This window comes from Callorhinchus milii, unplaced genomic scaffold (genome assembly GCF_018977255.1).
Source record: "Callorhinchus milii isolate IMCB2004 unplaced genomic scaffold, IMCB_Cmil_1.0 Scaffold9, whole genome shotgun sequence".
In the NCBI taxonomy this organism is placed as follows: Eukaryota; Metazoa; Chordata; class Chondrichthyes; order Chimaeriformes; family Callorhinchidae; genus Callorhinchus; species Callorhinchus milii.
This window is the reverse complement of record NW_024704750.1, coordinates 19,317,318-19,339,099: the sequence shown is the minus strand read 5'-3', so window position 1 is coordinate 19,339,099 and position 21,782 is coordinate 19,317,318.

Below are 21,782 nucleotides of genomic sequence, written 5' to 3'. Positions count from 1 at the left end.
TGTTGCATCAAGGCTTACATGCGAATAATGCCCAACTGGGTGAGGGATCAGACACAAGGCGTTAAATGGCTGCAGGAGTGGAGGAGAGGAAAAATTAGCAGAAAAGTTTGGAGAGACAAAAAACATTTATAACTAGGAAACTATTTTTAACAAAATATGTAGTGAATAAAGACATTATTGTTACGATTCAGAAAAAAGTGCTGCGGGGTGGGAGTGGGGGAATCATAGCTTGGGATATTAAAACAACAATTAAAATGCAGGAAAGATGAATGAAGTGTCAACCTGGCCCTCTTGCTAATAACAATAATATTTTTTGTCTTATCACATCGTTGAGATGTCTTAAAGCACTTCCCAGAATATATTTTAAAGTGGATTGACTGTGTATTTTGTAGACAAATTGCAGCAATCAATTTCACACAGTGTTCCTCAAACGGTTGTGGATTTTGNTTTTTTATCCCCAGCAAGTGATCCGTCAATCGACTAACAACCGGGTTCGTACTTACTGCTAGATAAACAAAGGCATGTGGTGTAAGGAAGATTTCCCGCCAACCTGGAAATCAAACCCGGGTCCTTTCGCTTGCGAGACGAATGCAGCAACCACTACACTGTAAGAATGCTAGGCAAATGGTACTCAGCCCTAAGAATGTTAAATGCAATGCTGCGACTGGCTGCTCTCTTTAAGGAACACTGGCCTCTAACTCGCAGTTTGAGCATACCATATTCCTGGGCATTGAGGAAGCTGAGTGATTCAGGTCACGTGTAGCTGCCAAGCCTTGATCAGCACAGTCACAGCACAGCAAGCAAAATTTTCACAGAAAATATCATGGATCGAAAGGTCAAATTGTACAAGACAGAACGCTTGAAGGAGAGGAATATTTAAAGGGTACGAGGGGAACGAGCAGGAGAGTGGCATTAAACTGGGTGGAGAGAAATGCCAGCACAGAATTAATAGGACTGTTTTTAAACTGCAACAGGCAAATGGCAAGATACTTCTTAATGTTGAAGGTTGTTCTTTTGCACAGGCTTAAGAGTTATAAGTACCAGTGCAATGTTGGCTCTCTGCTTGCTCTTCCTTTTCAGAGCGGGATTTGTAGAATAATTATTCATTGAAGTTTTGCGTTCCTGCCAAGAAGGTACATGACAAGAATCAATCATCCGCAGAAAAACAACGGCAGAGAAGCAGGCAGATGTCCTTAAAATGCCTGGAATATCAAGATACTCACAAAGATTTTATTTTGATCAGCCAGGTGTCTGACAGGAAATTTCTGCGTCTAGGACGGAACGTTGTCCTCATTCCCCAGAGGGACACACAACTGCTAATCTAAGCAGATCTATACTGTAACAGCAGCACCAGATTTACCAGAGCTGAAACTGATCACTGGCATCTGTACCATAAAGTTGGTAGAGAAAGCAGGTCACAAAGCTTTGTACCTTCTCTTACTGTTGAAACCTTCTACCAGACAGTGTCTGGAACAGTCTCTGTAGGTACATCCCAAATTTATGTGTTGGGGCAAGCCACCGTGATGTAGAGCGGAGAGCTGCAGCTATGGGCCAGAAGCTTGCTGGTTTGAATCCCTGTCTGTGCTGGTCTCAACCAGGGCTGAGAGGAGAGGCTAAATTTGATCTTGGCCTTCCTAGGGTTAGAGAAGCCAAAGCCAAGGCTTCTTCTACTTGTACGCGTGTGTGGCAGCTGGGTGAGGAGGGGTCAGGCTCACCTGTGATGCCCTCTTCAGTCGAGTGACCTACCAACACTTACTGTAGAGGCTCACACAAGAACAATAATCGCTTGGGCAGGTATCGGAGGGCAACCAGCTCCCGTTATACCACACCCCAGCTTGAGGAAATGTGACCCAGAAGAGAGAAGCACGTGCCAGTGGGACAAAAATAAATTGACACACTGCAGTCTTGGAAATCAATGGGTGAAACATTTGTTGAAAAATGAATCCGTTGTTGGAGCATGCTTTGGGGGAAAATGAGACAGCTAAAATAATTAATAATCCTTGCCTTTCATACAGCACCTTCCACATCAGGAAAGCGCTTCACAGGATTTACTGTAAAGTGTAGTGACTGTGTTTTGTAGGCAAACATGACAACAAATTTCCACATAGCAATGACCTACAATCAGCCATGGAATGAGTGACCAATTTTACTTGAGGCTTCACAGAATAGACTGTAAAGTGAACTGACTGTATGTTTTGTGGGCGAAATGCAGCAGACAAGTGCACACAGTAGTGTCCCACAAGCAGTTGTGGATTGAGTCACCACATTTTTTCAAATTATTTTTGAAGGGATTATTATTCTATCTCAAAGGACGTCTCAAAATGCTTCTCAGAAGATGACCGCTGAGCAGGGAGGGAAGGAGAAGGAAGTAGGGAGTTGACCAAGCTATGTTCAAAGAGACGCATTTTTAAGAGGGCTTTGAAGCCAGGGAGAGAAGGCACACACAGCAGAGGCATTTTGAGAGAGTTCCAGAGAGTGAGGCAATAGGGGCATAATATATGGAAACACCACTAGAATAAATAAGTTAATAGCTTGGATACTAGATTAAAGCAACTGCAGGAGCCAAGAGAGAGCCAAATAAATCACTCTGCTTGAAAAACAATTAGATTCACAATTCTGATTCTGGTCCAGGCAACTCTTTCAAGTTCAGGTTCAAATAGAGTCAAATAAAAATTGAGCTTTGGAGGGAGGGAATGTGGGAGGATCGATCGAGACTGGATTGAGTTCCAGAGAGCAGGGGTAGAGAGGCTGAACGTGAACCCACTGATAGTGGGGCAAATCAGGTGGGGGAACGTGAAGCAGGCTGTTGTTTGCTAAGCAGAGGGAACAGCCTGGGAAAGTAGGGATGGAGGTGGTGGTAGAGGTCAAGGGTGGTAGAGGCCATGGGTGACGAGAGTCTGGAGGAATTTGAAAGTGAAGACGAGGATCTACAAGTCAATCTGCCAGGATACCTCTCAAAGGGTTACCTCTCCTCTGCCTTTTGGTCCATGGCGGCGTTTGACAGCACTGATGGATATTTAATTGAACTGAATTCAAATGACGCAGGCAAAGCCTTTCTGAGTTCTTATTATCTTCCGCAGTGTGGCACAGAGCCGTGGCACATGAGGCAGAAAGCTTGGGGTTTAAATAACCAATCACTGTCTCTCCCCCAACACGCTGGAAGGAAGCAATATTTCACTTTGGTGCATTTCCAGGAAGGATAACTTGGAAAAAAGTTACAGATCCCACTGTGACACTTTCAGGTCATGTCACCGAATTGATTTTTTTTGTGTTGTAAATCAGGTTAGGAACATCCTGTAATCCATTCACCGAAGATGATCTACTGTGTTTTGTAAATTTGTATAAGACACAACTGGCGGCCAGCTCTCTGGGAGAATTCTGGGAGTAAGAAAGATTCTGACTGGGTTTGGTGTTTCTCTCTCTCTCTCTCTCTCTCTCTCTCTCCCTCGACTGTGCTCAGGCTTAATGTGGAGTCCTGTAGTGTAATGGTTAGTGCGCTCACCTCGCAAGAGGTCCTGGATTCAATTCCCTGAGCAGGACGAAACCTTAGGCAAGTTTCCTTACTCCGCACACCTCTGTTTGCCTCGCAGCAAGTAGGAACCCAGTTGTAAGTAATAATTTGTCCATTCAATCCCTTACTGTTTAGGGGACAATTCACTTTCCAGTTTATTCTGCATCAACGAGGTGATAAGGCGCTATATCAAAAGATAAATTATAACTACCTGTTCTTCAAATAGAGCGACAGCGTCTTTAACATCCACCTGAAGTGGGTTAAAGTCTCATCTGAAGGACGGATCTCCCTCTGACCTCTCTACACATTCAAATTCTCTAATCCCATGAATACCTCCATCGTGTAGCTCTTGCGTGGGCATTGTTATAGAATTTGGGCTGTTTCCCCGCTGGTTTCCAATCTCTGGGACAGCACACGTCCAAGGTGAGAGGTTACTCTGTGATGATGAGGACAAGTCTCTTCTGGCTTTTCTCCCACAGCCAGCCAGCCTTCACCAGGAGCACAGAAACGGTTCCCCTTCGTACAGTCTGCGACTGAGAGTGATGTAGGGCATTGCAGCTGGAGCACAGAAGACAAGGGGAACAGCCTTAATAAGCAAGGTACAATAAATGGAAATAATAAATAGGAGCATTGGACAGAAAGAATAAATTCTGCCAGCATAATGGATTGGCCAGCAGCAAATGCAAAACAAAACCTAACGCCAAAAATTCTTTCAATATTTTAACAGTGAGAGGGCAGTCAGGGAAGACATCACAACTAAAGCGAATGAACAGCAGATGGCAAACATACTAAATGACTACTTCCTGGAGCTTTGTAATCAGGAAGAACACTAAAAATCTGTACACTAACAGCCAGCAAACATTGTTTGAGCTCCAGGACTTTAACGTAAGTGAGGCTGAGATTCTGAAGCGTAGCATAGACTTTAACATATGCTCAAGGGTCTTAAAAACCAACACGTTCTCTGTGGCAAACAAGGCTGTAGATTTATCCAGGATTGACGGACATTATGAAGTAGTCGAACATAACTGGGGACGTTCTCACTGACTGGAGGGAATCAGGTGTGGTCCCATATGAAGCAGTATATCTAGGCTTACAACAACATCAACTTGCATTAATAAAACATCCTTCACATCTCTTTGTATCCGAGACAGTGAAGTACCCTGTCTCTTTGCCTATACCTATGGTCATCCCCACCTACCTCTTTCTCCCTTCGCTCAACATCGAACCGCGGCACTGTGCAGCACTCCAAGACGCTATGATGTATGAAGGGCGCTATATAAATGCAAGTTGTTATTGTCATTGTTGATAACATTTCAGAGCCCTGTAAAAGGTGTTTGACAATGTATCACACAAAAGATTAGATCAAAATGGAGGTAAGGTATTAAAACGGGTTCAGCAGGTGTGCGCACCAGATCCCTTCCTGTTCATTATGTACATTAACGCCTTGGAGTCATCAGACAGTTAAGTTTGCAGACAATACTAAGTGGGAAAACGGCAGCAAAGGTCTTGCAAATAGAACTTGACCGAGAATGCAAATGGACTGATAAGTGGCAAATGGGGAGGGGGTTTTGGCATCAGGGAGGGTGGAGGGTGGGGAGGGTAAGGTTAGGAGGGTGGCCGAAAGCACGGTCGAAGAGGAGGGGATCTGGAAAAAGAGGATATAGGTTTAGTGTTGTGAAGGGTAACTTCAGGGCAGACATAGAGGGTAATTAACAACTGGGACAGGTTACCAGGAAGGCTGCTTGAGGCCAGGACACTGGACTAGTTAGCTGCTTGGTGCAATGATTGGATGGATGACTGTCGATGCTCCGGATCACCAGAACCAAACAAATCTTGTGATTGTGTTAGTCGACATTAAATCAGTGAGTTTGACACCCAAGAAATCGGAGCCATTTCTTTATACCCACCATGATAGTGTGGCCTTCACCGCCGAGGGGGTAGAGACATGGGCTCGGTTCATTGCTCAGACTGTGGCTAAATTGGAATCATCTCATCACTCCACACCCAATTACCCAATTTTATCCTTTCAGAGGAAATAGATTATTTCAGTCAATAGATGAGGGCTGACACATGTGAGTCATGTGAGCTCCTCTTTCTAAGGTCTTCAAAGATTGCCAAATTAGATTTGTAGTACTGGGACCATACTATAGGAAGGATATTGTAGTGTTGGAGAGAGTACAGCGTAGCTTTACAAGGATGTTACTGGAATGAGTGGATACAGCGATCAAGAAACGTTGGACAGATTGCAGCTTTTCTCTCTAGAGCTGAGGCGATAGAGGGGGCCTGACAGAGGGGTTCATGATTATGATGATTATGGAGTCCTGTAGCATAGTGGTTAGCTCTCTCGCCTCGCAAGCGGAGGACGCGGGTTTGATTCTTGGGCGAGGCGAAACCATAGGCAAGTTTCCTTACTCCACACGCCTCTGTTTACCTAGCAGTAATAATAATAATAATAATAGTAAGTAGGTATCCGGTTGTTAGTCGATTGGCGGATCGCTTTCTGGGTATAATAATCCCTCAAAAAAAAGCATAATAATTAGGTCACTCAATCCACGACTGTTTGTGGGACATTGCATTGGGTATAATAATCCCTCAAAAAAAAGCATAATAATTAGGTCACTCAATCCACGACTGTTTGTGGGACATTGCATTGCGCACGGAAAATACATAGTCAATCCACTTTACAATATATTCTCTGCAGTGTTTTGCGACATCTCAACGACATGATAAGGTGCTATGTAACGTTAAGAGGTCCTCTCCTGACAAAGCCAAGTAGCTTATTCAGCTGTCATCCTGGGCCATTGACCTCATTGCTCTTCTTTGCACTGCCACAAAAGCTTGGTCGAATCCCCCTCAGGTCCCCCTGCGAGGTATTATCTGTTCAATGAGATCATCTGTTTCGAATGGGATTCCAACTACCGAGTGTGAGCTGAATGTGAACCCCATGTAGAGTGATTTCTTAGAGCAGTGTTGGCACGAGAGCGCGGAGCGATGAGTCAGACCTGACAAGATGCCTTGGAGCTAATGCAGAGACGAGAGAACAGAGTGATGACTCAGACTTCAGGCACATCAGACCCGTCCACCCAATTCTCTTCATCTGCCAAAGCTTCGCCTGATCAAAAATTCAGCACCTTTCAGCCTTCACCTGTCGAAAAACAGCTGTCAGAGGGAAAACAAAGCTGGTAACAGTGATCTTTAAACTCAAATTTTAATTCAAGACAAAGTGATTATGTGTAATTATTTCCAATCCACTCTCCCTTGAGAGTAAATGGCTGTACCATTATGTACCAGCTACTCTTTCTTTCTCTCTATCCTAACAGTTGATCCTTTAGTCAAATGAAAATGTCGAGTTTAACCTCTGTGCTGGTGATTTTGACCACACAAGTTAGTTGATCTAATCCTATTCTTCTGCTCTTTCCTGGTCTCTCCTCCAAATCTACTTGCATCTACTTAAGTCCTCTCACATCTACTTGAGATGAAGGGTCTAGAAGACGTGAAAAGTGCTGTACTAAATCCAAGGATTACTTACTGCTCCTTTTGGTCTGGTCGGCTCTCCAAGGTTAGATTGGGTGAGGTTGTCTCTCCTGGATTAGACCTGGGTAGACGAGAGACCAGCAGACATGACAAACAATGTGCTTCTAGAGGCTAATCCAACTGCCCTCACTGACAAGACCAATGTGGTCATTCAGACAGCTAACATGCCACAATCTGACTGAAGATCTTTCTGACCTGGTGTATATAATTCTATTGTTGCTGGTGCTGTGCCAATGTGTGGTTCTCATCAGAAACCTCCTCCTAAGACCTACCATGTGACCTAATCTCCCACCTCCCTCACCACAACCATCTCCAACGATTGGCCTTCTCTTGTGTTGACATAAGGGTCGAAACAGGTTCACCAGGTCTTTTGGATCCTCTGTAGCATATTGGCAAGAGCACTCACTGTGCAAGTGAGAAGACCTGGGTTTGATTCCCGGGCAGGACAGAATGGTAGGCAAGCTTCCTCACTCTGCCCTGCCTCTGTTTACCTAGCAGTAAGCAGGAACCCGGTTGTTAGTTGATTGGCAGATCGCTTTTCCGGGGATAATAATCCCTGAAATAATAATTTGATCACTCAATCCACGACTGTTTGTTCACTTTAGAGTATATTGTGAAGTGTTTTGAGACTTCTAGAAGATGTGATAAAGTGCTACATCAAATATTAATAATGATAATAATAATCCTTGCATTTGATATAGCGCTTTTCACGTCGGCAGGATGTCCCAAAGCGCTTCACAGAACACACTGTAAAGTGAATTGACTGTATATTTGTGGGCGAACGCGGCAGCCAATTGCGCACAGCAATGTCCCACAAACAGTCGTAGATTGAAAATGACCAATTTATTATCGTTTTTGGTTTTTGGAGGGATTATTATTAGGCTCTGTGTGGAGTAAGGAAACTTGCCCAAGGTTTCGCCCTGACCTGCCTGGAATTGAACTCAGGTCTCTCGCTTGCAAAGCGAGGGCTCTAACCACTGAGCTACAGGACTCCACAAGGCTTATTATTACTATTATTGTTTGGCAGAACCATCCAATCATTTCCTACGTATTCCTTGACACTCACTCACATGCTGCCTGACACACTTTCAGCAAGGATAATAAACAATAACAATAATTCTTGAATTTTATACAGCGCATATAACATCAAAATGCCTCACAGTGTTTCACAAGATTTACTGTAAAGTGTATTTACTGGATTTACTGTCTCAGTTTAACGTCTCAACCAAAGGGTTAATAATGCAGCACTCTCTAACAACAACAACAAATTACATTTATATAGCACCTTTCATGTCAGAATGATGACCCTAAGCATTGCATTCAATGTCAGTCCAGGCTGCGAGCCCAAAGGCTTTTATTTAACAACTACAGGAAACTAGTCCTCGTATTACAGCTAAATTTAGAGATTTTCCAAAGTTGAGAACAATCGAGGTTTTTAAGAGAATGGTCCTCAGAAATGTGAGTGTCCAATTTTATCTGAGGGGTTGTTGGTCAGGACAATGGGAGAGAGATACTCTCTTCTTCAAGTGTGCTGGGGGTCTTTAACTCAAGTAAACTCAGAAACTAAGCCCTAAATTAAGGTTAAATTGAGCGATTTGCCAAAATTGAGAATAATCTGAGTTTTTAAGAGAATGGTCCCCAGCCAATACCATGAGAAATGCTGGGCCTCTGATTAACTGACTGAGTGATTGATTGATTAATTTATACAAGCGCTGTCCAAGCACGGCAGAGTTTGCTGACTGCCAACAACAGTATACATTTATATAACGTCTTTCACGACGGGAGGACGTCTCAAGGCACTTCGCACAAGTCCGAACCAAGGAGAAAGGTGGCCAAAAGTACAATCGAAAAGATAGCTCTTAGAGTGGGTTTTGAAGCGAGCGGGGAGAGAGGGAGGGAGGACGGAGGGAGGCTTGGACACTAGATTAAAGCAACTACAGGAATCAAAAAAGGACACAATAAATGCCTCTCCCTGAAAAACAATTAGAGTTAGCATTCTGATTCTGTTCCAATCGACTCTTTCAAGTTGAGGTTCAAGCGTGGTCACATTGCAGGTCTTTATTGGGCTTTGGAGTGAAGGAAACAACTGCAATGACTTCCTCACCGGTATTTCCAGCTCCACTATCCACAAAATCCAGTTAATCCAAACTCCGCTGCCCATATGCTCATCTGCACTAAACTCCGTACCCCCAACACACCAGTTCTAGCCAGGCTCTACTAGCTCCCTATCACCGAATGGATCGATTTCAAGATACTCACACTCATCAAATCCCTTAATTTCCTAGCATCTCCCTACCTCTCCAGCCTCCTTACTCCTCAACCTGCTACCTGATGCTTCTGCTCGGCTGGCTCCGGCCTTCTGCTTGTCCCTCATGTGCTCTGTTCCACCATCAGTGGCCGCGCTGTCAGCCACTATGCCCCAAAATTTTGGAACCCTCTCCCTCAATCTCTCTGCCTTGTCCCTTACTTCCCCATCTTCAGGTTGCACCTGAAGACTTTTCCTCTTTGACCATGCCTATGGTCAGTTGCCCCATCCCCTCAGCTCGGTGTTGTGCTCCGCCACGGTCAAGAGCTCTGGGACTCTACCTGGGTGGGGGTGGTGTTGTGGGGGCTATATAAATGCAACTTGTTGTTGTGTTGAGGCTGATAGAATTCCAGAGAATGACTGGTATGGCTGAAAGCTCATCCACCAATGGTGGGGTGAAGTGGGCAGGGGATGTGAAGTTTCTGAGTGGAGGGAGCATCTGGATCAGGAAGGTTTGCAGAAGGTCACAGAGGTAAGGTAGGGCAAGGGCCTGGAGGAATTTGAATGGGAGGACTGATATCAATCCACTGGGCAGTGGGGCGCCAATGAAGCCAAGCAAAGCTGGAGGTGATGGGCTGACGGAGCCTGGTTTGGGGAGAGGAGTTTGGATGGCCTGCAGTTAATGTAGGGAAAAGCTGGGCTGCACTGAACGATCACTGCCCCGGGCATCGCTTTTACATACAGCACAGATGGTCGGGCCTCACAGCCCACTCAAAAACACATACAGATAAAACTGGGTTTAAGTTTGAGTCAAACGAGCAAGAATAGTATCAAACTCCGAGCATGTTCCAGACAAACAGTAAAGTTACTTTTAACTGTACCACAAACTAGTGATTGCCATGCCTCGGGATAGTGTGGTCAACGATCTTTGATTTTGTGTGTTATTAAGAGAGAAGCACTGTTATGAAGCCAGCAGCCCCGCCCACTGTCTGTCTATTAAAACCACAGGATAAACACATTACTACCAAACCCCCTGCTGACACTGGTACCACATGTGTTTTTCAGTGGACACTGTTTGTTTGATTTCATGCCAAACATTGTAAAATCCCAACTCTAATCCATTAATTTGCTGCCGCCACCACTGAGCCCCTCTCTCAGTGCCAGTAGGAGTTATAGGGAAAGGGCAGGTAAGTGGGACTGAAAGAATTGCCCTCGAGGGAGCTAAATGGCCTTCTTCCATGCTGTAACTTTCTACAGTTCTATAGACCTCTAATGGCCACCTGAACAGACAGTCGGGAGTTTTGTTTGGCATCTTATCAATGCAGAGCTCCCCCAGCTATGCCATCTCTTTGCCACACACACGCTGGGGCTGTTTTCATACACCAGGAGTTGTCCAGTCTACCAGCGGGGGCATTCATGTGGAATCCCGTAGCATAGTGGTTAGAGCACTCGCCTCACAAGCAAGACGATCTAGGTTTGATTCCAGGGTGAAACCTTAGGCAAGTTTCCTTATTTCACACCCCTGTTTACCTAGCAGTAACTGGAAGTAGTTGTAGCTGTCAGTCGATTGCCACGGCTAATAATTCCATAAAAAAATGTCGTCTCTCAATCCACGACTGTTTGTGGGACACTACTGTGTGCGATTGGCTGCCACGTTTCACCCACAAAATATACCGTCAATCCATTTTACTCTACATTCTGTGAAGCACTTTGAGACCTCTCAACAATGTGAGAAAAGCGCTGTATCAGATGCAAGGATTATCATTTGTTTCTTTTTTTGGGTGAGAGACGCCAGCCAAGCTCCATTTTTCCAGAATATTTTAACTTCACGGTAAATCTCCATCATAAACACTGCAGCTTGTGGAGGGAAGAGTTGGGGAGACTGGCCAGAAAGTAGGGAGTCAGCGTAGTCGAGCCTTGACTCAAAGAGACCCGTTGCCACGGCGAGATCAAAAGAAGAGGCAGGATGAGAAAAGGCCACTGAAACCACCAAAGCACATTCCTCCAGCTCACAAAGTCTTTAATCAGGCTTCAGCTGAGAGTCTGAATGCTTGTGCCGCTATCGCAATGCTTGGTAGATTATTCCAAATCCTGATTACTTACTGAAGAAGTTTTTCCTCAAATCTGGTCTGCATTTACTTTGCTCTCATTTTCATTTATTTCCTCCGCTTCCATTTCTTGGCTTGCTTTGAAGTCCTGGGGCTTGGCTATCCCATCTGCGCCATTATTACATGTGTATGCGCTTGAACCAGGTCCCTCTCTTTAACTGATTTAGTTCCAAACTGCAAAGCCATGCTGACAAGTTGCGTGAAACACCCTGGCGCTCTCGCGTCTATCCGGGGTGAAGATCAGAAAGAGAGTCAGCGGCAATACACATCTTTAGTTTGAAGTGAAGCCTGGGTGTCAGCCTAACTCCGTTGGTAGTGCCCCTGCCTCTGAATTGGAAGGCTGTCGGTTCAAGCCCCATTTTGGGAATTTTAACCCATGATCTTGGTTGGCATTCCAATACAGTGCTGGGGGGAAATCGCTGCATTGTCAGAGATACCTTCCTTCGGATGAGATGGTTCCATCTGTCTGTCCCATCAAGTGAATGTTAAAGTTCCCATGGCACTATTCGAAAGGGAGTTTCCCCACTGTCCTGGTCAGCAATCCCCCCAGATAAAGTTGGCCGTTCACTTTAGGACTGTTTGTGGCGCACTGCTGTGTATTAAGTGGCTGCTCTGTTTGTCTACAAAATACACAGTCACTGCACTTCACAGTAAACCCTGTAAGGCCTCTTAACGTGAATGGTGTTACATCGAATGCAATGATTATTATCGTTAGTAACTGTCTGTTTTGAATGTCAGAAGTTTGTGGGTTCAACCCCCACCTCGGGACATGAACTCACATAGTCCAATGCAGTTCTGGGAGTGTGTTCCATTGTCGGAGGTGCTGTCCTTCGGGTGAGACTTTAAGCCGAGTTTCCGTCTGCCTGTTTAGGTGGATGTTAAAGATCCCATGGCGCTATTCGAAAAGAGAGGGGAGATTTTCCCGGCATCCTGGCCAACAATCGCCCCAATTAAATTGGTCACTCACTGCAAGGCTGCTTGTGGGACATTGCTGTGTGCAAAATGGCTGCTGCATTCGCCCACAAAATACACAGTTAATCCACTTTACAGCATGTCACGTAAAGCGCTTTGAGACATCTCAATGATGTGATAAGGCGCTACACCAAAAGCAAGCATTATCATTATCATTATTATTATCCCCATTGCCATTGTGAAGCGTTTGAAACTGACCATCCTAGGTGAAAGGTGCTATAAAAATGCGAGCTGATGTTGTCGAGAATATTGTTAACCGAGCATTCTGATGAGACTTGGGAGGAACAGAGACGGCCACTGCTGAAACTGAGACTGTTTTATTTCACTGTGGCCAACCCACTTCCAAATTCGGATTGAAGTGAATAATTTTCCACGTTCCTTAACCACTTTCGATTTTAAGACAGTGGCCTTAAAGATAAGACCAAGAGGACTTTGGTGTCCTCATCAAACGGGGCCTTGAATGCTTTGTGAAGATCCCTGTTAAATATATATATATATAATCTTTGATGTCTTCCTATTCTGGTCAGTGAAACCCATGGCTGTAGATGGTTTGTCAAATGCCCTAATGTAATTAGAGGAGCTTGCCACACATTTCCAATTATGCCATTAGGCACAATTAGCAAACTGTTATTCAAAGGGCTGCACAGGGCATGTTATTGTCTGACTCTCCACTCTTAACCCTTCAGTTATCCGCAGCATTTTTCAAATGTTCTGATTCTGACGCTCTTACCACTTATACTTTGGACCCATGTTTCCATTTGCACGGTTCCATTGAGACGTCTCAATGACATAATATCAAATGCAAATGCAAGAATTATTATTATTATTATTATTATTATTATTATTATTACCCTGCTTATTGGATGCTGCATTTGCCTAGGAAAACATCTTCTATAATTGACAGTGATTACTGTAAAGTGATTTGAAACATTCAATGTGAAAAGGTGCTGTAAACATGCATGTTGTTTTATCTCTAACCACTGAACATATAGTTCCCACCTTGCTTTTACTCCCAGGTCTCAGATTCTCCATGCTGCTTTCACAAGCTTTAGAGCTTGAACGTCTTCCTGGGCCTCTGAACTCTAGATCTCCTGACCACCTGTGACCTTGTGTTCATTTTCCCGACTAGCCTCTGATCGTTGGTTCATTCTCCTGCCTGGCCTCTGATCTCTTGTTCATTTCCCTGACCAGCCTAAGGGAAGCGTCTGCTAAAGCCAGATGGACATAGAGTTTTGCCACTCTTTAATGATAGGAACATTGCTCAACAATGTGATGCTCATGTTCAGCAACCTGCTGCTTGGGACTTTCAAGCAGTGGATCTTGGCAACTAGCTTCCATACATCTGCAGACAATAAAGGTTGCCCCAGAGCGGGAAGTAGCTCTGCATTATGGTGTAACAATTGTTTAATAATCTATCAGTTTGGACTGGATTGCACAGCGTGACAGACTGCAGTATACTCTTTAGTTGGTGAAACCTCCTCTTTCAGGCCAGCTCCAAATATTAACATAACGCTAACATCCAACACTGGAACCAAATGCTACAAAACTCTTATTTTACTCAGAGTCACAGCTGCCATGCCCGAACTCCCATTTGCCCACATGAAATGTGCGCAGTCATAGGCAAGATCGGAATCAAACACTTGAATCCATCTGGCGAGCCCCAAAATCAAACCTATGTGTCACATACAGCGCTTAATGATATCACCAAGTGGGAGAAAATAGATAGTGAAAAGGAGAGGGCTGAGGAAAAGCCACACCCAAGTTCGGGGACCGGAGGAGAAGCCATTAGAAGACACAAAGTGGAGATTCCGAGATAGGTAAGAACCATGAAGATGGAGGAGAGAGAGGCAGTGGAGAAGGATAGTATGGTTGACAAGGTCGAAGGCAGCAGAGAAGTTAAGGACGAGGTATAGAGAGCCTGGTCGCAGATGGAGAAAATGCAATTGGTGTCTCAGTATTGTAAGGAGTACTGTGCTCACAGTCTAGGCTGAGTCTCCAGTGCAGTAATGGGAGATTGTTGCATTGTCAGAGGTGCCGTCCTTCAGATAAGATGTTAAACAAAGAGCCACTACATTTTACACATGTATTTCCAGTGAAGCAATTTCATAGGTTTTGAGATTATACAAAATATTATTATTATTATTATAGGGAAACCTGGCAGCTATTTGCACACAGCAAGGAGCCACAAACAGCCAAGATGATACCTTCATAAAGAGCAGACCTGGAATTAAATGAGGATCCCTAACCATCTGTGTAAATGGCACAAATTCAGGAGAAGAATTTAGTTCTTTTTAATCTGCACTGAAGATGTGGAAACCTGCCATGGCAATCCTCCTGAGGGTGAGGGTGAGGAGATAATTAGGATCTCCTTGGAGTTGAGCTGGCACCTAGGTGATATACTTGGCAACAGAATATCGGAATTGTGTTAACCCTCAGTGGCAAACCCTGAGCCAGGCAGGTCTGCAATATGCCAAGGGGCTGCTAATGACAGCCCAGCCAGCCTGGCTCATTGCCAGGACTTGGGAGAGGCAGACTGAGGTTCTTTCCTCTCAGCTGCTGTTAACCCAGTAAGTCAAAACCCTAATGGGTAGGGGGGTCCTACAACAACATCAAGAACAACAAAATTACACTTATAGAGGGTCCTTCACGTCGGGAGGATGTCCCAAGGTGCTGGACAGTCAGGGGTCAGGACTCGAGCATGTGGGAGGAGTGGGGCATGGGTGAGGGAAGGCAGAGAGGTGGGAGAGCCACTGAAGGCACGATTGAAGAGGAGGGTCTTGAGACCGGCCTTGAAGGAGGCAAGGGAGGAAGCGAGGCAAAGGGACTGTGGGATGGAGTTCCAGAGTGTGGGGGCAAGAGGCTGAATGCCTGGCCACCGATGGTAGGCTGGGTTGGGCGGGAGATGTAGAGCAGGCCGGAGCCCGCTGAACGGAGGGAGTGGGCAGGTTGGTAGGGAGTCAGCAGGTCAGAGAAGTAGGAGGGGGTAAGGCCATGGATGGCCTTGAAAGTGAGGACGAGTATCTTGAACTCGATCATCTGAAGGATAGGGAGCCAGTGGAGTCGGGCCGAGGGTGGGAGTGATGGTGTCGCGGAGCCTGGTGCGCGAGAGTACACGAGCTGCAGAGTTTTGGATGATCTGCAGCTTGTGAAGGGAAGAGTTGGGAAGGCCGATGAGGAGGGAGTTTCCATAATTGAGCCTTGATGTGACGAATGCGTGGGTGAGGGTTTCGGCGGCCTGAGGGGTGAGGCAGTGGCGGAGTCTGGCAATGTTGCGGAGGTGGTGGAAGGTAGTGCCGGTTATGGCGCGGATGTGGGGGAGAAAGGACAGTTCAGGGTCAAACAAGACACCCAGGTTCCTGACTGGCTTAGTGAGATTGAGTGTGCAGCCATGGAGGCTGATGCTGCCAGCACCTGAAGTGCGGAGGTGCTGGCATGAGCCAATCAGGAGGGCCTCGGTCTTGCTGACATTGAGTTGGAAAAAGTTGTCCCTCATCCAGGACTTGATATCGGACAAACAGTCGGTCAGGACCTCAATAGTCCTGGAGGTCAGGGTGGAGGCAGAGAGATAGAGTTGGGTGTCATCCGCATACATGTGGAAATTTACCCTATGTCTGCGGATGATGTCACCAAGGGGGAGCATGTAGAGGGTGAAGAGGAGGGGACCGAGGACAGGGCCCTGAGGAACGCCGCACAAGATGGTGTGGGGGCTGGAGGAGAAGCGTTTGCAGAGACGAAGTGGAGGCAGTGTGAAAAGTAGGACCCGAACCAGTCCAGGACAGAACCTTGAAGGTTGAGGTGGGAGGAGAGGCGGTGGAGGAGTAATGTGTGATCCACGGTGTCAAAGGCGGCAGAGAGGTCGAGGAGGACGAGGAGGTAGAGGTCAAGATGTTATTTGTGACCTTGACCAGAGCCGTTTCTGTGCTGTGGGCAGCATGGAAATCCGATTGGAGGGGCTCATGGAGGGAGTGAGAGGAAAGAGCGAGGTTGGGAGGCTACAGCTCTCTCAAGGACCTTAGACAGAAAAGGGAGGTGGGAGTTGGGCCGGTAGCTGGATAGCTGTGATGGGTCAAGGGAAGGTTTCTTCAAAGTGGGGGTGATATTGGCTGTTTTGAGTGGGAAAGGAACACTGCCAGATGACAGGGAGAGGTTGATGATGTCGGTGAGTAGTGGGGCAAGGAGGTGGAGATGGGATTTAAGGAGAGGGGTGGGGATGGGGTCCAGGGAGCAGGTGGTGAGCTTCATGGAAGATATGGTAGTGATGACAGAGGAGGGGATGACAGGTTCAAAGGTGTGGAAGGAGAGATGGGTAGTGGTCGGAGTGTGGGGTGGGGGGGGTGTTAGGGAGTGGATGGACTTTTGGGAGGGCAGTGGCAGCTGAGCGGATTCCCTCGATTTTGGACTCGAGGAAGTCCAGCATTTCCTCGCAGTGGGAGTCGGAGGAAAGAATCAGCATGGCGGGGAAGGTGGAGTAACTGGTTGGTGGTGGAGAACATGAGCCTGGGGTTGCCCTTTGCCTCCAGGATTAACCTGGAGTAGAAGGACTATTTGGCCGAGGCAAGAGCGGAGTGGTAGGTTTTGATGTTGTCCAGCCAGATGTGCCAGTGGACCGTTAGGCCATATTTGAGCCAAGTGCGTTCTACAGTGTGCACCTGGCCCTTGAATGAGCGGAGGTAGCTGGTGAACCAGGGTGAGGATCGTGAATAGGAGGCAGTTCGGGAGCTGAGGAGGGCAAGGACGTTGAGTGTGGTGGAGAGGGTGCTGTGGAGGAGAGTAAACCCAGAGGATGGGTTGGTGTGGAAGGTGGGCCAGAGGAGGAGGAGTTCAGAGGACTCCAGGGCAGCGGAGAGGGATTGCGGGGAGATCTTCTTCCAAGGGCGGTAGAAGATGGTGGTAGGTTTGGAGGCAGTGGGGAGAGGGATATGGGAGTTGAGGGAGAAGAAATGGTGGTCAGAGGTAGCCTTGTCACTGATGGTGACATCCGAGACGCTGAGACCCTGGGTGATCACCAGGTCAAGCGGGTGACCGGGGTGTGGGTAGCAGAGTGGATGTGGAGGGAGAGGTTGAGAGTAGAGAGGAGAAAGGAGGAGTCTGAGGAGGTGGAGCAGGAGGCGATGAAGTGAAAGTTGAAGTCACCTAGGATGATGAGGCGGTCGGAGCAGAGGCAGAGGGAAGCTAGAAGGGTGGAGATGTCAGAGATGAAGGTGGGGCAGATGTGGAACTCCGGTGCATGTGGATGTCCGGTTTGGAGACTTTTAAGCACAGGGATGAGTTTCAACATGTGTCAGACACCCAAAACAAACCCTGGCTTTGGATAGTGTCCCACACACACTTGTGCCGAATGCTTAATGTACAGAGCGTTCCATTGCATCAGCCATCTCTTGTCTTGTCATTAATATTCCAAAAGACTTCAGACTGGGAGCTGCAAATGTACGTTTAAACTCCTTCATCAAGCAATCTCTCATTGCCAGCCTCCATCATAATCACCTTCACTTCCTGCTGAATAAGTCTTGGGTGCATACCCCTGTTAAGTCTCATCCGTCACTGTGCTGAACAGACCTGGTCTCAATGTCACACGCAGGGAATCTCAGAATTACACCTGTTGGGAATTGTTGGGCAGGATTGTGAGTTCAAAGTCCCGACATGCGGCTTAAACTCACAGCCATCCGAATCAAAGGCGAGAGTGCTGCCAAATGAGCGACGCTGAGACTTAAATCATTCATGTTATACTGTGGAAGTAAGGAACTGAAGGCTACAAAGAGAGCCATTGGATCCAGCTGATCGAGGAATATTAAATGCTCAGCACTCTGTCACTCCCATTAATGTTAACCCTGTTTCAGATTGTTGCCGTATTAATAAAGGTGACTTTTTAAAATGCTCTGGTCTCTGGGGGGGGACCCTAGAGGCTCATGACTGCCATTTTAGCTCCTGTCACTCCGGCTTTGTGGCACAAATGAACTTACGTGGGTTCTGGGACCAGAGAGTGGGGCAGAGGCACCACAGCCCACCAGCACTCTCGCCTGTCACCATCAGGGGACTCAACGTAAACGGATCGGACACACATTACTCAGCTCGTTTTGACAGAAACGCTGTGCTCCAAAGACAGACGACCTCAATGGGCAGGAGTCGGGTGTACTGTGACCTTCAAATAAAAGAGCATCTTCATTCACATGTGCGGGAAGTGATCGGTGCACACGGGCTCCATACATGCGCACACATGTTCCGTACACAGGCACACGTGATATGGGTACCAGCAATAACCGCAATCCTCAGTTATTTCTGCCTCTTGAACTTTGTCTCTTGGCCACAGTTTCCATTTACACTGTTGGTGCCTAAAGCTGTTTAGACTCCCAGCAGTTACCCCCCCAAAGCATACACTGGGGTCCCCAAGCCTTGGCTCTTGCCAACCTGCGCCTAATTCTTTCCGGAGTTAGGTGAGCAGGATGTGTCCCTCCAGGGAGAGAGAGCACATTTCATTCCAACAATCTATCTCTGGGATTTCCATGTGTTGATGGGATGCATGGAATTCTCAGTTTGGTTTGGATACTGTTAAGCACGGTGATGGGTTTCTGCATGTGTCAGATATCCTGCTGTTCAAACAAAAAAATTGAGGCTATAACATTACATTATCCTCACGTTCAACAGAGTGGACACATTCGAAGCTGGGCTGGAGTCAAACCTACCTCTTCGAGAGGAAAGGACATTGTTCTAAGCCGTTGAAATACCCAGTCCCAACCGTGTCCCCATCGCTCTGCCCCTTTCCCTCAGAATTAACCTTCGTCTCCACTCCCCTGAAGTGAAGTCAAGCTTTTGGGTAGATTTCAGACTGTGTAATGAGCAGCAATGTTTAGCCCTTTCTCCACATCTAAAGAGCTTTAAATTATTTCATATGAAACTTGTGATCATTCCCTAGTTTTAATCAGATCTCTCGCAATTCAATTACACCCAGCTTCTTATTTCATACACAAACATCAAGTTGGAGTACATTGATGCTGGTACTTTAATATCAATGCAAAAACACTTTATACCATGTTATATTAATCACTGGGTGCAGTTAAGGATTTTTGTACCTCCTGGTAGCTTCTTGCTGTTTGCTTACTCTTTGCTTACACAGCGAGCTTGTGGTATCAGCGATAGACTGGAAATTGGGAACTGCATTTCCATTCGACCTGATAAGGATCAGCAAATAAATTCCCCAAATGCTAGCATGTGACTATCGATTTCACGACATAGTGTGTGTACTGGTTGCGCAAGACCTTATGCAAGACTTGACATGACATGGAATATGAGACATATCATGTCAGTCAAGAAGCAGCACTGAATGAGATCATTTGTTTTGCTCAGCGAACGTTTCTTCAAGCACAGCCTTTATATTGCCGTTCTCTTCCGAGCGCAACTCACAGAGGATTCATTTTTATGGCTGCAATCTCTTACTCAGATGAACAATCATCATGTCATAATGAAAAATCCGACCGCTTTAGATCACAAGATGATGGCACTCAGCAGCACACTTGTCTCTGAGTTAGAAAGATTGTGGGTTCAAACCCCACATTGGGACTTTAAGTTCACCACCTCGGCTGACACTCCAATGCAGGGCTGGGGGGCTTGCTGCGTTGTCGGAGGCGCCGTCTTTCCGGTGAGATGTTAAACCGAGGTCCTGTTTAGGTGGAAGTTAAAGATTGCATGGACCTTTGTACTGACCAACAATTCCCCTGATAAAATTGATCACTTATTTCTTGGCTGTTTGTGGGACATTGCTGTGCACAAATTGTTTGCTGAATTCACCTAAAAATACACCAAGTAAATCCTGTGAAGTGCTTTAAGATGTTTCTTGACATGGCAGGGCTATATTCAAACATGAGGATTGTTATCATTGGTTTGGTTGCTTCAGCCCATTTGATATCATTCTTCCAGAATACCTACCCGACTCTCATCCCAACAAAACGTCAGGCTGCTATTTAGTCCAGTGTCCTTGCCTAATCACCCATCTTGTTAACCTGTTCCAGTTGATGATGAACCTCAGGGTAAATAAAAACTTCCCAGTGTCTGTCCTGAAATTGCCCTTTACAACTCTAAACCTGTGTCCTCTTGTTCTGCTGTCTTGGTGAATCTGAAAGTATTTTAACGACTGATTGTGTGCAATTGGCTGCCGCGTTTCACCTACAAATACACAGTCACTTGCAATGAATTCTGTGAAGCACTTCGAGATATCCCACCGACATGATAAGGCGCGATATCAAATGCAAGGATTATTATTGTTATTGATCTGGGTTTACTTTTTCAATCCTATATAAAATGTTCTACGCCTCCACAAGGACACTCTGAGACTCCTCTCAAGAATTAAAAAGGATTCCTTCAAAGTATAACTGACAAACCAACTGTCGGTTGACAATAACAGCAATAATAATCCTTGCATTATTATTGCAAGGAATATTGCAAGGAGAAAAGCGGCAGCCAATTGCACACAGCAGTGTCCCACAAACAGTCGTTTATTGAGTGACCGCATGTTTTTTTAAGGGGTTATTACCCCCAGAAAAGCAATCTGCCAATCGACTAACAACCGGGTTCCAACTTACTGCTAAGTAAACAGAATAAACAGTAAACAGAGTAAGGAAACGTGCCTAAGATTTCACCCGGCCTGGAAACAAACCCAGATCCTCTCGCGTGTGAGACGAACACATTAACCGCTAAGCTACAGGACTCCACAATATGTGATAGTATGTGGGTGATGAAGTTGGGGATGGCAGGGTTGAAATTCAATAAAAGCCACGTTGGATTTGACAAACACTGAGCGTTAAAACTCAGGGCGTATCTAGGACCAAATCATCAGGGTTTGGATCTCAGACAAACATCAGACAGAATTGTGCTTCACATTGTGCATTATAGATCAAGTCACTCAGCGCCATTGCCCTAAAATTATTCTGCAAAGGCCTTTCTGACAGGCAGTGGGTCCAGCCACCTATTCATCATAGAAGCTGCCCTTTGATCAGGATTTTAGCTTTGATGTACCAGTCTCGCACTCAGAGTGTGTCAGGGATGTGTTAATAATAATCCTTCCATTTGATATAGGGCCACATCATGTCATCAAAAAGGTCTAAATTGCTTCACCAGATTTCACTGTTTAAGTCATTTTTGTAGGTGAACACAGCAGGAGTCACGTACTTAATGGTTTGCGCACTCATGTCGCAAGCAAGAGGACCTGGGTTCAATTCCCGGGCAGGACGAAAACCTAGGCAGGTTTCCTTACACCGCACACCTTTGTTTACCTAGCTGCAAGTAGGAACCCAGTTGGCCCACAAATATACAGTCAATTCACTTTACAGTGTGTTCTGTGAAGCGCTTTGGGACGTCCTCCCGACGTGAAAAGCGCTATATCAAATGCAAGGATTATTATTATTATTATATGACTTTCAGG